The sequence below is a fragment of the Mycteria americana genome, chromosome 7 (assembly GCF_035582795.1).
Source record: "Mycteria americana isolate JAX WOST 10 ecotype Jacksonville Zoo and Gardens chromosome 7, USCA_MyAme_1.0, whole genome shotgun sequence".
NCBI lineage: Eukaryota > Metazoa > Chordata > Aves > Ciconiiformes > Ciconiidae > Mycteria > Mycteria americana.
Window position 1 is genome coordinate 47,923,783 of NC_134371.1, and position 11,810 is coordinate 47,935,592.

The following is an 11,810-nucleotide window of genomic DNA, read 5'->3' on the forward strand; positions in this document are numbered from 1 at the left end:
ATGGACAACTAAAGTCTTACATGTTTGAATCAGAAAATATAGCAGATATGTGAATGCAATATTTGTAATCATATAGATTTGCTAAATTATACAATGCATTGTTACACTTTTGCAGTGTCTAAATGTAAGCTAAGGAGACAAAATCATTGCATTTGCCTAAAGTGTAGAGCATGAAAGCAGTACAAACTTTTATTCAAATCTTCAAATGCACGTCATCTTGGTCTGTATATGAGCTGCTTTCGATGTCTGGATCTTTCTCTCTTGAAGAGTATACCAATCATGCCAAATAATGTGCTGATTCTTCAAATAAAACAAGACTTGCAGAGCTCAGGTCTTCCAAGTTGAAATTGTTAATGCATTAAAAATACCAGCTATGTCCAGGCGATGTTTGGGAATCTTTTTAATTTTTTTTGCATCCACACCTCCACTCTGCTTCCAGTGTGGTTTTTTTAATTATTATCATTCTATTTTTGTTAGTTAGAAAACCATATTTTTATATCCTTAGGGAATATTCCCAGTAAAAAGGCCAATATATAGAATTCCCACTTAATGGTTGGTTTGTTGTTTTTTTTAAAGAAATGGAGATGCTAAAACCAGGGTTACTTTGACAATACCCTTGTCATCCTAATCAGCCAAGTGATTTAGAAACCAAATTGCTTAGAAACCAGCTCATATCACCTGGAATTTAAGATATTCCACTCAGCGACTGCACAAATAAATAGCATACAAAAGGTACTTTATCTAAATGAGAGCAATAAAGATTCTCAGTTCTGTGTGGTACTTAAGAATCTGGATTATGGTTATACCCAGTCATCTAGGAGCTATAATCTGCATGAGGAGTACTTGGCTGGCTTGTCACTGTTGCTCCACTGTCACCCTAGAATAGCAGGTAACACACATGTAGAAATGTAATTTAACATCTCCTAGGTAAAATGCATCTCATTACAGACCCATATCCTTTTTCTCTTGCTAAAACATTTCCATACTCTCCTCCCCCTAGTTGCCACTGACTCATCTTAACACAGTGTGGCAACAATTACAGGGACCCTCAAATTTAGCATGTGGCAGCATTGGGACTACACACGTATGCTCCAAACTCTGCTAAGAGGCTACTCAACAATTTCCTCCTGGCAAAAGCAGCCGAACAGACTTGATATTGGAGTCCAACTGAAGCAACTGGAGTCCAACTGAAGCACTAGAGTACAACTGAAGCAACGCTAGCTTCTGTTCCATTAGGTGTCACAACTATCATTCCACATGCCTTCCTGTCTTTGGGCTGGATAAGAGACTGTGCAAGCAAATCATCCTAGCTCAGAACTTTGTCCATATGCACTTGCAAGAATGTTTGCAACTTCCAGTATCAATATTTCAGTCTCTGTGGGGAGGGAGATGCCAACCTAAATGGAATTTGTGCCCCTTAATTCCAAACTTGTCAAAATGTTAAACAGATAAACCTTAAACAAAAGGAAAACTGACAAGGATTTCTGCTTAATCCATGGAACCTATCAGAGCACTTATGAATTATATGCTATTGCATGCCAATGGTAACTCCTATACTGATTAGACAGCCATAACCAAAAGTAACTTCCCTTTTTGTTGCAATTATCCTGGGCTGATGGAGACTCAAATGTTCCTCATTTCTTCCAACTATTTTAATATTTCTGTGTAGAAAACCATCTGTGCTGGTTTTGACTGGGGTAGAGTTAATTTTTTCCATAGTAGCTCCTATGGGGCTATGTTCAGGATTTGTGCTGAAAACAGTGTTGATAACACAGGGATGTTTTCATTATTGCTGAGCAGTGCTTACACAGGGTCAAAGCCTTTTCTCCTTCTCACCCCACCCCATCAGTGAGTAGGCTGGGGGTGCACAAGAAGCTGGGGGGGGACACAGCCGGGACAGCTGACCCCAACTGACCAAAGGGCTATTCCATACCACATGACATCATGCTCAGTATATAAAGCTGGGAGAATAAGAAGGAAGGGGGGACATTCAGAGTGATGGCGTTTGTCTTCCCAAGTAACCATTATGTGTGATGGAGCCCTGCTTTCCTGGAGATGGCTGAACACCTGCCTGCCCATGGGAAGCAGTTGAATGAATTCCTTGTTTTGCTTTGCTTGCATGTGTGGCTTTTGCTTTACCTATTAAACTGTCTTCATCTCAACCCATGAGTTTTCTCACTTTTAGTCTTCCAATTCTCTCCCCCATCCCACTGGGTGGGGGGAGCGAGCGAGCGGCTGTGTGGGGCTTAGTTGCCGGCTGGGGTTAAACCACAACACTATCATATGAGCTACCTCACTCAAGAAGTGAGGTAGCTAATGTTCTTGCATAAGTAATTCCTGAAATTTAAAATTCTGCTTTCATGCACACAGGCTCTCAGAGACAAAAACACCTAAGTACACGCTTTAGTATAAACTATGAAGCAGATCACTGGTTTCATGGGAAACAAAAGAAAGTTTAGACTCTTTTTTAAACTTAATTCAGAGAGCCTGCCACTTTCAAGTCCCTTGAAAGATTCCTGTGTATGAAGCTGGTAATGGCCAGTGGATGCTTTAGTGCCTTGTAAACATGTGATACTAATACCAGGGGCATAGATACTTTATAGATATTCTCCTTAGTTGGCAAGTCTTTCCTTCCTCTGTTTATAACTGCAGCACACCTATTCATCTCATACTATAGCCAAGTGCTAAAGCTGGGTATGACACTTGCTACATGCACCACAGCTGCTGTCTCAAAGAAAAATACACAGAATAATTCAACAGTACAGACTATTTTTGTCTGTGTGCTGTAGTGACTGACCCAGCTAAAAAAGTAGATATCAATGACGAAATGGTATTCATGGAACACTTACCACAGATATAACATACTTACCCTGCTATACAAATATTAACTAAAAAGTCATTATAAAACTCCATCTGATGACTGAATCATGTGTGAGCAATCAACCCATGCTACTATAGAGAGCAAAAGGGGAACTGTCTACTTGCCAGTCATAACTGAAAAAACTGAAAGGTCAGTAGTTATCAGTTGGCCTCTACAAGCCATCATTAATCCTATTAGACCCTCAGATCAAAGATAATTTAGTACTGATGGCTAAGAGATTCCCTTAATCAAAGTAATTCAAGAGCAAGGTGTCTAAAAGCACGTTTTCCTAGAACTTGGTACTATTTTATTCCAAGTGGAACTGTAGCCTTTTAACTTCTAGTCAAACTAGCTCCCAATTTCCAGTGACCTGAACAAAATCTTAAGCACTCAAAAGTTGGTTCTGTTTTTTTGGCACTGTTACTAGGGCCAAAAAAGCATTTTTCTTTTTGTATTTCACTGCATACAACTTTTACCTTACACATAGACTGTCATGGCTACTGGTCCCATGACTGAATGAAGTGGAAGTCTTAGAATACTAGTGGAAATCATATTCTTAGTTCAGAATTACACTGGGGTAAACTGAGCAAGATAAACTTGCTTGGGGGAAATGCAGCTGACAGTCCTGGCTTCACTTCTTACCACGTTGCACTGTGATCTGATATCAGAAAGGAAGGAATGCAATCATTCATAATTGACTCCATCACTTCAGGTTAGTATGTTAGCTCCATTTCATGGTCAGCAATGGTAAAGTTATATGCTATGAATAAGCAAAGAATACCAGCAAATCTTTCATTAATTGCCTTGAGTAATATGGTGAACATCAGTTTTCATGTAACAGTCCAGTGTTAAATCTGATTACACATGGACATAATTCCTAGATCTAGGAGAAAAACAGTTTACCCTCACATATTTAAAACTAAAATAAAAACACCGCACACAATTCTGTTTGATTTTTTAAAACTGATTTTTGAAATCTGAATGGTTTTGGCCAATTTGGAGTCTGAGAATTTAACACCAGATGTATATTTGATTTCAGAGCCAGTTTGGGGTAGATCGCAACTTTTAAATTTAAACATACAAACAAGATAGAAAATTGTGTGGTCACCTTCCCTTCCTGCCTTTTCCATTTACTCCCCCAAGCCTCTTCCTTTCTTAGGCAGAGACAAATGCATATAGAGGGACATGAAAGGACTCACTAGTTACACAGGTACCTGTTTCACCACGTACACACAGTTTAGATCTCATAGAACACAGCTGAATACGTAGTTAGGAAAACACTAATATTTAATACACAACATAATATCTTGGATATGCATGGCAACCATCTGTTCTGGAGATCTGACAAGACTGAGCACTTCTGGGAAGATAAAATTGAAAGAATCTACTTAGCATTAGGATTTACTCTTCTATACAACCCAGATCTATTTATCCTAGGAAAACTCTCAGTGGTATCTGTGGTGATGAAAGATGGCTGCTGAGGGGTGGGATGATAGCCAAAAAGCTAATGCTACAAAGACATCATTCTTCTTGCACAGATAAAGTGATTTGGCAGCTCTGGAAAGAATATCTATTCAACTTCTGAAGACACATAACAGAAGACAATCTCATGATTAATATGCTCAAGTCTGTGTCCATTTGCTATTGTTCTTACAGAGAAATATTTTCTTTAATAATCCTAAATCATATGATGAGCCTAACTAACATCAAAGAACCTCTTATTTCCTATATGTTAACAAAATCCAAGAAACTGAAGATGGAAAATTATTCTTCTCTAGAGGTTAAGTTGGGAAAAAGTACTGATTCCTTTGCACCCTCTCTGCAAAAGGTAAATTCTATTGGCGTAAGACAACAATGTGAAATATTGCTGTTAGGAGTTTGTGTAGTTGTTAAAAATATGTTCAAAGTATCCTCTCTGGACTCTTCTAGATTCCTGTAACTAGCATTTCAGTTCAAAATTCTCCCTTACTGGACCTCTAGTATGCTCTAAGAAATGCAAAAATGTCACTCATAACAATATCTGTCTTGAGAAAAGTTCTCTTACACCCCAAGTGTTCAGCAAAATCTTGGGTGAAGTACAAAACCCAGTACTCGTAACAAGAAAGTATCACAAACAACCAGACAGAAACCCAACTGACAGAATAAGCAAGCAGATGGATGGAAAAGTAACAGAGAAACAAAGGCAGTGCTATAGTCAAGAAAAATTGCACATAAATAATGTAAAGATGCATAAACTTATTCCTAATTTGGACACTGTTTATCCCTTCCTCATGTACACCACCAAGTGAGTTTATTAGCTTTTTTTTTTTTTAAATACTACACAGCCCTATTGCACAAGTTGCAGCCCACAGCTGGGCAAAGACATGTAAACTTGAAAACTTTGTAGCCATGCTCTCAAGCAAATGAACTGTCCATGGACCTGCAACTGGGACCAGCTAGATAGCAGAGAGCTAAATGCCTCTTCAACTCTTTTGAAGCTTGATTTATACAAGCAGCTTCTACTCCACTCTCCAATGATTCAGTCATATAGCACTCCCAGCAAACTGTATTACAATGGTTTTAACTCCTTCCCTTAGGCAAATACTATGTAATATGGTAGAACTTAAAATTTTCCCCATATTTTGTTGCACCTCTTTTTTTCATTCCCCGACTGTTCTGACCATGTTATTTGGCTTGATTCCTCAGGAAGAACACAGCTATATGATAGATAGGACATCTTTCTCAGGCACAGCATGGAATGATCAGTCCAACAGCTTGCCAGGAGAAACTAGACTTTCGGCTCCAAGCAGCTTCTCCATCCTGTCCAGAACATCAGTCACAACTCAGAGTCTGGGTATCATTGACTAATGGTCACTATTCTCCCCTGACACCTATTTTGGGCCAATCTATCTGCATTGTACGGTCACTTTCTGCAACAGAAGGCAACCACACCAACTTGCAGTTAACTACTTTCCCTTTATCCCCAAGTTCACATAGCTCTTATGCATACATGTTGCCTTTCATAACATCAGTGCTGCTGCTGACTTGTACCAATGCCTCCTGCTGCCAGTACCGTTCTCAACAATTTTTCTCCCTCCTAAAACGTTGTTTGGAATTTCTTGTATTGTCTCTTGGTAAGTCATAACTTGGCTATGTATGCGCACACTTTTCAAGTATATATTAAGCGCAACTTAACATATTTCTGCTTCCCCATGAATTATTTCCAATTCATTTTCATATTCCTGCTTCACTGCTGCCCAAAACAGAAGGTTATTCCAGGACAGTTTTTCTGTGCTATACAGAAAGGGCTTGTGACCTCACCGGTCCATAAGTTTTATTTCCATTCCTTATTTGTATACTTGAAAAAGTCAGTAAAACATTTCTTTTGAACACACAAAAGAATAATGCCACTGGTATAACTTATGCACATGTGATTGACTGATTAGATGGCAAATCATCAGTCATTGACCTCCTTGTACACTGGCACTGAAGAACATCTCAAAAGGCTTACACTGGGTTTCATTTATTAACTTCCTAAGCTTAAAGAAAGGCTTTCTGTTTGATTGGTTGTTAATAAAAGTGCTGAACTGCTACTGTCAAAACAAAAAACTATGACAAAAATCAGGCTTCACTCCAACATATTAAATGGAAAAGTACAGTTTGTGTTCATTGAACACAGAAATACAAGTAACACCACGAAGATAAATAGAAACCATGCCACTGCATGAGCAACACAGTTTCCCTCCTCACACTAATGAGAAGCCTGAGCTACATAGTAAAGGCTAGAGTAGCCTAAATTAAGCACAACTGAGATCAGAAACTGCCTCAGTGAATTTAACCTAAAAATGAATTAATCAAATTATGCACAGACAGTTTTTCTGATTTAATTTTTGCCTGGTTTAAAGCAGACTCCATTACACTTAGACCAGTTGTATCTATATGGCTGAATTCTTCAGTGGGATATACTGCAGCCACGAATACAAAATAAATCAAGACTGTATGAAGCAAGAGAGAAACACTTAAGGTAGTATTGAAGTACTTAAATGAATCATCTGCAAATCACAGAGCAGTTTACTCAATGTCCCACAGCATGGAATATGAAAGGAGATCATGAAGAGTGCTGAGCTTTCACGCCAAGCAATATAAAAGGTGTTTATGTATTCTAACAGCTGTTGCATAAGCGCTTCTGAAGGATAGCCTGCAGGTTTCTTCCTGAATATTAAAGAAAATTTCATAATTGAATTGAATCATGTTAATAACCTAAAGAACTTAATTGAACAAGTGGTCTCTTGGATTGTGTACTAGAGGCGACTTAACAGACTTGGGTTCTTGTCTCCATTCTGCTGATGAGTCACATAAAAAACCCAATAGTTTTTCTCACATACAAAGTGAGAAAATGACAATACTTACCTCCTTTCTCATCTACTAATAAGAAGTGCAATATAAAAACTAAGCATGATGTTATGTATAAACTGACACCTTAACAGAAAAGATCCAATAAGGTTCTTGAAGAACACAGTAATTTTGATATTTTGTGTCTAAAGCTCATTCACCAACATTAAAACTGACTTTAATGATAACTCAGAATACTATGACAAGCTAACTCTCAGTTACCTAACACTTTCTTAACCTCCTTATTTATGATATCTTTGTTAAAACCATAGTAGCTACTTGAGCTAAAAGCAGCGTCACTAGACCTCTGGGATTTGCATTATATTATACAGACCATTAACTTGATTTTAAATTCTTTTACTCTTTTAGCCACAGATGTCCCCCTTTCCTGCAGAGTGGTGCCACTAACCAACATCACTGCCATAAATCCATCCTTTTCTTTTTAATTTACCACATTTGTGTTAGGAACATTTTGACTGCAGTATTCAGTTGAAGCAGCCTCTTGCTCAGTACCACATATGCAGAAACTGTGAAACTGCCTTCTGAGGAAGATTTAATATTAGACAATTTTTCTGAAAATTAATAAATAAGTTGGAACCCATTATGATGCACTCCAATGATTACTAAACACGTATAAAGCATGATTCATTTAGATAAAACAGTTACAATTCCAGTAAGTTCATGGGAACCAAACTCATCCTCAGCATAAATCCAGTCAAAGTCCATGGAGTTACACTTTGGAATTAGGCTTTTGACCTACGTTTCCTAAATGCATGAAAATAAGATAAACACTTTCTTATGAATAAGGCATTTAGTCATTAGAAACCTGGGTGACCCTTCCAGACGTGACTGTCAGTCTGACTCAGTAATTCCCTGTGTCAGTATTACTACCAGGCTACCTTGGAGGATAAAACTCCTTTCAGAACAAATTGTCAGCTCACTTTTGAGGACACAGATTAACTATAGGCTCTGACATTGGTTTGTAGATCTTTAAAATGGTCAGTGAGTTGCTGCAGCCAATGGCTCTGGCTGCAGAATGTAAAAACAGACCACCTCTCACAACATGTATCTGACCGAATATTTTCCCAATATAACTGCAATTCTTTTTATGGTGAGGATATGAAAAAGGATTCATATGATCTCCCACAATCCTTTCTTCATAACACATTGTTTGAAGAAGCACAAATGATTTGTAGGTCGTCACTGCTGGTTCTCTAGGGAACAATCTATTTCTACTGCATGATGCTAATCATGTGCCATAGACTTTTGAATTTTGAGAACATTAAATTTGTAATAGCCTTTCTAACATACATTAGAAACATATGGCCATAAGTAAAAGCTACTAAAATGCTTCTATTTTCACCTTCCTTGTGAATACTTCTGCCGGAGGCACAACAGAGCTTCACAATATGTATACATATGTTATGCATTTTTTGTTATTCAAGTTACTACATGATTTTTCATTTTCTGTGCGCAGACAAGCATTTCAAGGATCTGACAAGGATCTCATTCTGAGGAACTCTCAACTCTCTGATCAAATTAGGAGATGAAGGAAAGGAAAGCAGGACTTTGCAGGACAAGATCTGGCATTCCCATAAATTTTTTAGATGCTACTTCATCACTCTAAATATTATTCACTACCTAAATCATAATAACATTAATAGACTCTTTCATCATAAACTTCCACAAGATCTCTGTGGATTCTGCTGGGTTTGTAAAAGTATAACATTCCCTGTTGTCATGTAAAGAGAGATTACTACTGATATGATGAGGCAAAGCATGTGCAAGGATGCCTACAAGTTTACAGAAACTCTCCTCTATTATGATTTATTTTTTGCAAGGCCCATAGCATCTAGTGAGTCTGCAAGGTGTGAGAAGTTTGGTATAAAGGACCAGAGGCTGTATTTTGAAGACATTTGTAATTAAGCCTTGAGACCATACCTTGGCAGGAAAGAGGCCTCTAATGACTAACTATCCCAATCTGTGCACAGAGGCACACTTCAACAGGGTGGTTCAGCTCCAAGATATTGAAAAAAAATCAGTTAGAGAACAACAAGCTTCTTTAGGCAATAAGGCATGAACTACCAAGGGCAGTTAGGCTGAGGATCTCAGGATGTCTGTATTCGTAACTTGCAACCCTTCCATTGTGACCTAGCTGCTAGCCTGATAAGGCTTCATTCTAGTTTTAAGCCCAGGAAGGACTATTTCTGGAGCAACAGCTTTATTATGAAAGTCCTATAAAACTGTTGCATTCAAATTATATTGAAATGTAAAGGTGGCAGAATACTGTTAGCTTTCATTGCAAATTTTAGCCTAAATAGATAAAAGACTAAAAAAAAAAAAAAAAATTCACTGTGAAATTTTCATGAGACAGAGTTGTATGGTTCCCACAAAATATAACTTCTTTTAATTTATTCCATGGGAATAAAACTTCATATGCGTTTGATACAATAAATGTGAATCGCTGTAGCCAATTTGCATCAATGGAGTCATTTGTCTCAAGTGTTCTAGTGGAATTCAAGTTGCAGAGGCAGACTCTTCTAAAATGCTAATAGTATAAATTATTTCAAAAAACCACCACTCTGGCTTAATGACTGAATGTCTGCCAAATTCCTATTTTAAATCTTAGTGTTTTAAAAGTAGAATAAAACAAGTATCAGTCTATTGGTTGAAATCCCTGCTGTCAAAATCATCAAAGCATTTTTCATCAGGTTCTGTAAAGAAAATATTAATCATCCACTAAGTAAATAAAATTTAAATATCATATTCTATTTCATAATTACATAATTATACTCTTGCTGAAGTCAACATTTATTCTTCTTGTACCACTTCTACGCAATGAAAGACAGTAATTTCTAGCAGTGCTCCAGAGAGGGTAAAATAAAGGCTGATCTTCCACTGAAAAACAAATTTCTGCAGAAAGCCATTCCTGCTGCCCTGACAGAAATAAAGACAGGATAGAAAGGACAACTGGATTGATAGTATAGAAGTATAGAAAAAAGATGAGACTGATAATGAGAGAGTGATTATACTCACCTATACATTTCTAAACTATCAGCAATCAAAAGGAAATGCATAGAAGTAGACATTCAGGACTTAATTGGAGTTTGGGTAAAATATGATACTCCACAAAACATATCTGACCTGCAGACTGCTGTTTCAGTTCAGTTACATTGGTGGAACACATGTTCTTATAGACTCCTTGCCTGACAGTTCATTGTCCCAGTAAATGCAAAAGCAGCCCTACTGAAGCTATAGACATAAACTATCAATGTATGTCATTAGATTACCTGCATGACAAAAGTGCTTGTGAAATTTCCAATGAACAGAATGTAAAGCAGATACAAAACAATGCCTCTCTATTAAAGGCAGGATTTAAACCTACCCTTTCTCTTCAGAAATACACTCAGTGATTAATTCCTGCCATAAAGCTATTGCTTCTCTTACTGGTTGGAAAAATCTACTTGGTTTAACAAGATGATTTTTTTTATTGCAGTATCTTTCATTTTATTCTAAGTATGTTCTACTCTGCGTACGTGGAAAAATCTAATTTTTTCTTAAGTTCATTAAATTAAGGTGAGAAAGCTACCACTGAGCTGCTCTTCCTCCCAAAATACTGTTGTCTACAGAGCTGAAAGCCTACTCTACATAATTTCTCTCAGAAAGGAGGACTTTACTAAGTCTTAATAACTTCACAATCTTTTTCTCACTTGAAAGCCACATTGAGTATCTTATTCCACAATATAATAACAAGAACTGAAAAGAAAAATTTCCATAGAGATTACAGCGTATATGGTTTGAGTACTGGTTACCTTGACATTCTTCCTGCCTCCTCAAACTTTTAAGTAATATGTTCTTACAAGATAGAGGGTCAAATCTCACTCAGCTCCCTTTATACTTTGATATTCTGAAAGTCTTGCATGTTGAAGCTGTAAGTATGAGGTAAACCTGATTTGATCTGGGTGCCAGTATTATACCTGCGGTGTTCCGAAGCTCTTCTCCATTATATATCTAGATATTGTACAATGAATTAGTGTTAATTAACAATAGATTAATCTCATTTTCCCATTAGTTTTAGCATGAAAATTCACATTTTATAATGGATTTTCACATGGCATCCTCTCCTTTCAGAAGTGCTAAGCACTTTCATTTGAAGTCAATAGAAGTTACGAATGCTCCATGCATCTGAAAAGCAATCCCTTGATTTTATGAGCATATTCAGCATCATCCATTAGAAAATTAAGTAAATACATCATCGCATTATTGTTCTTCTTGCACTTTTGAGGCCTGATAATGCCCTATGTCAGGGGTTAGGATTTCTTTCTGCCATTATGATTAAAACTTTAATATTACTGTAGCATTCAAGGGTCCTGATCTTGCATAAACACAGAAGGACTCATTCTTATTTTGTGTAAAAAATTTATGAATGAACTGCTAGCACTGCTATAAAAATCTCAGCCAATACTTCCTCTGTTGTCACCTTCATCAGCAGCACCCAGGGTCATTATCACTCAAGTAAAAAGGTTGTCACAGCAATAGCAGCTCCAGCCTAGAGTAGGGCATGACATATTAAGCTAGC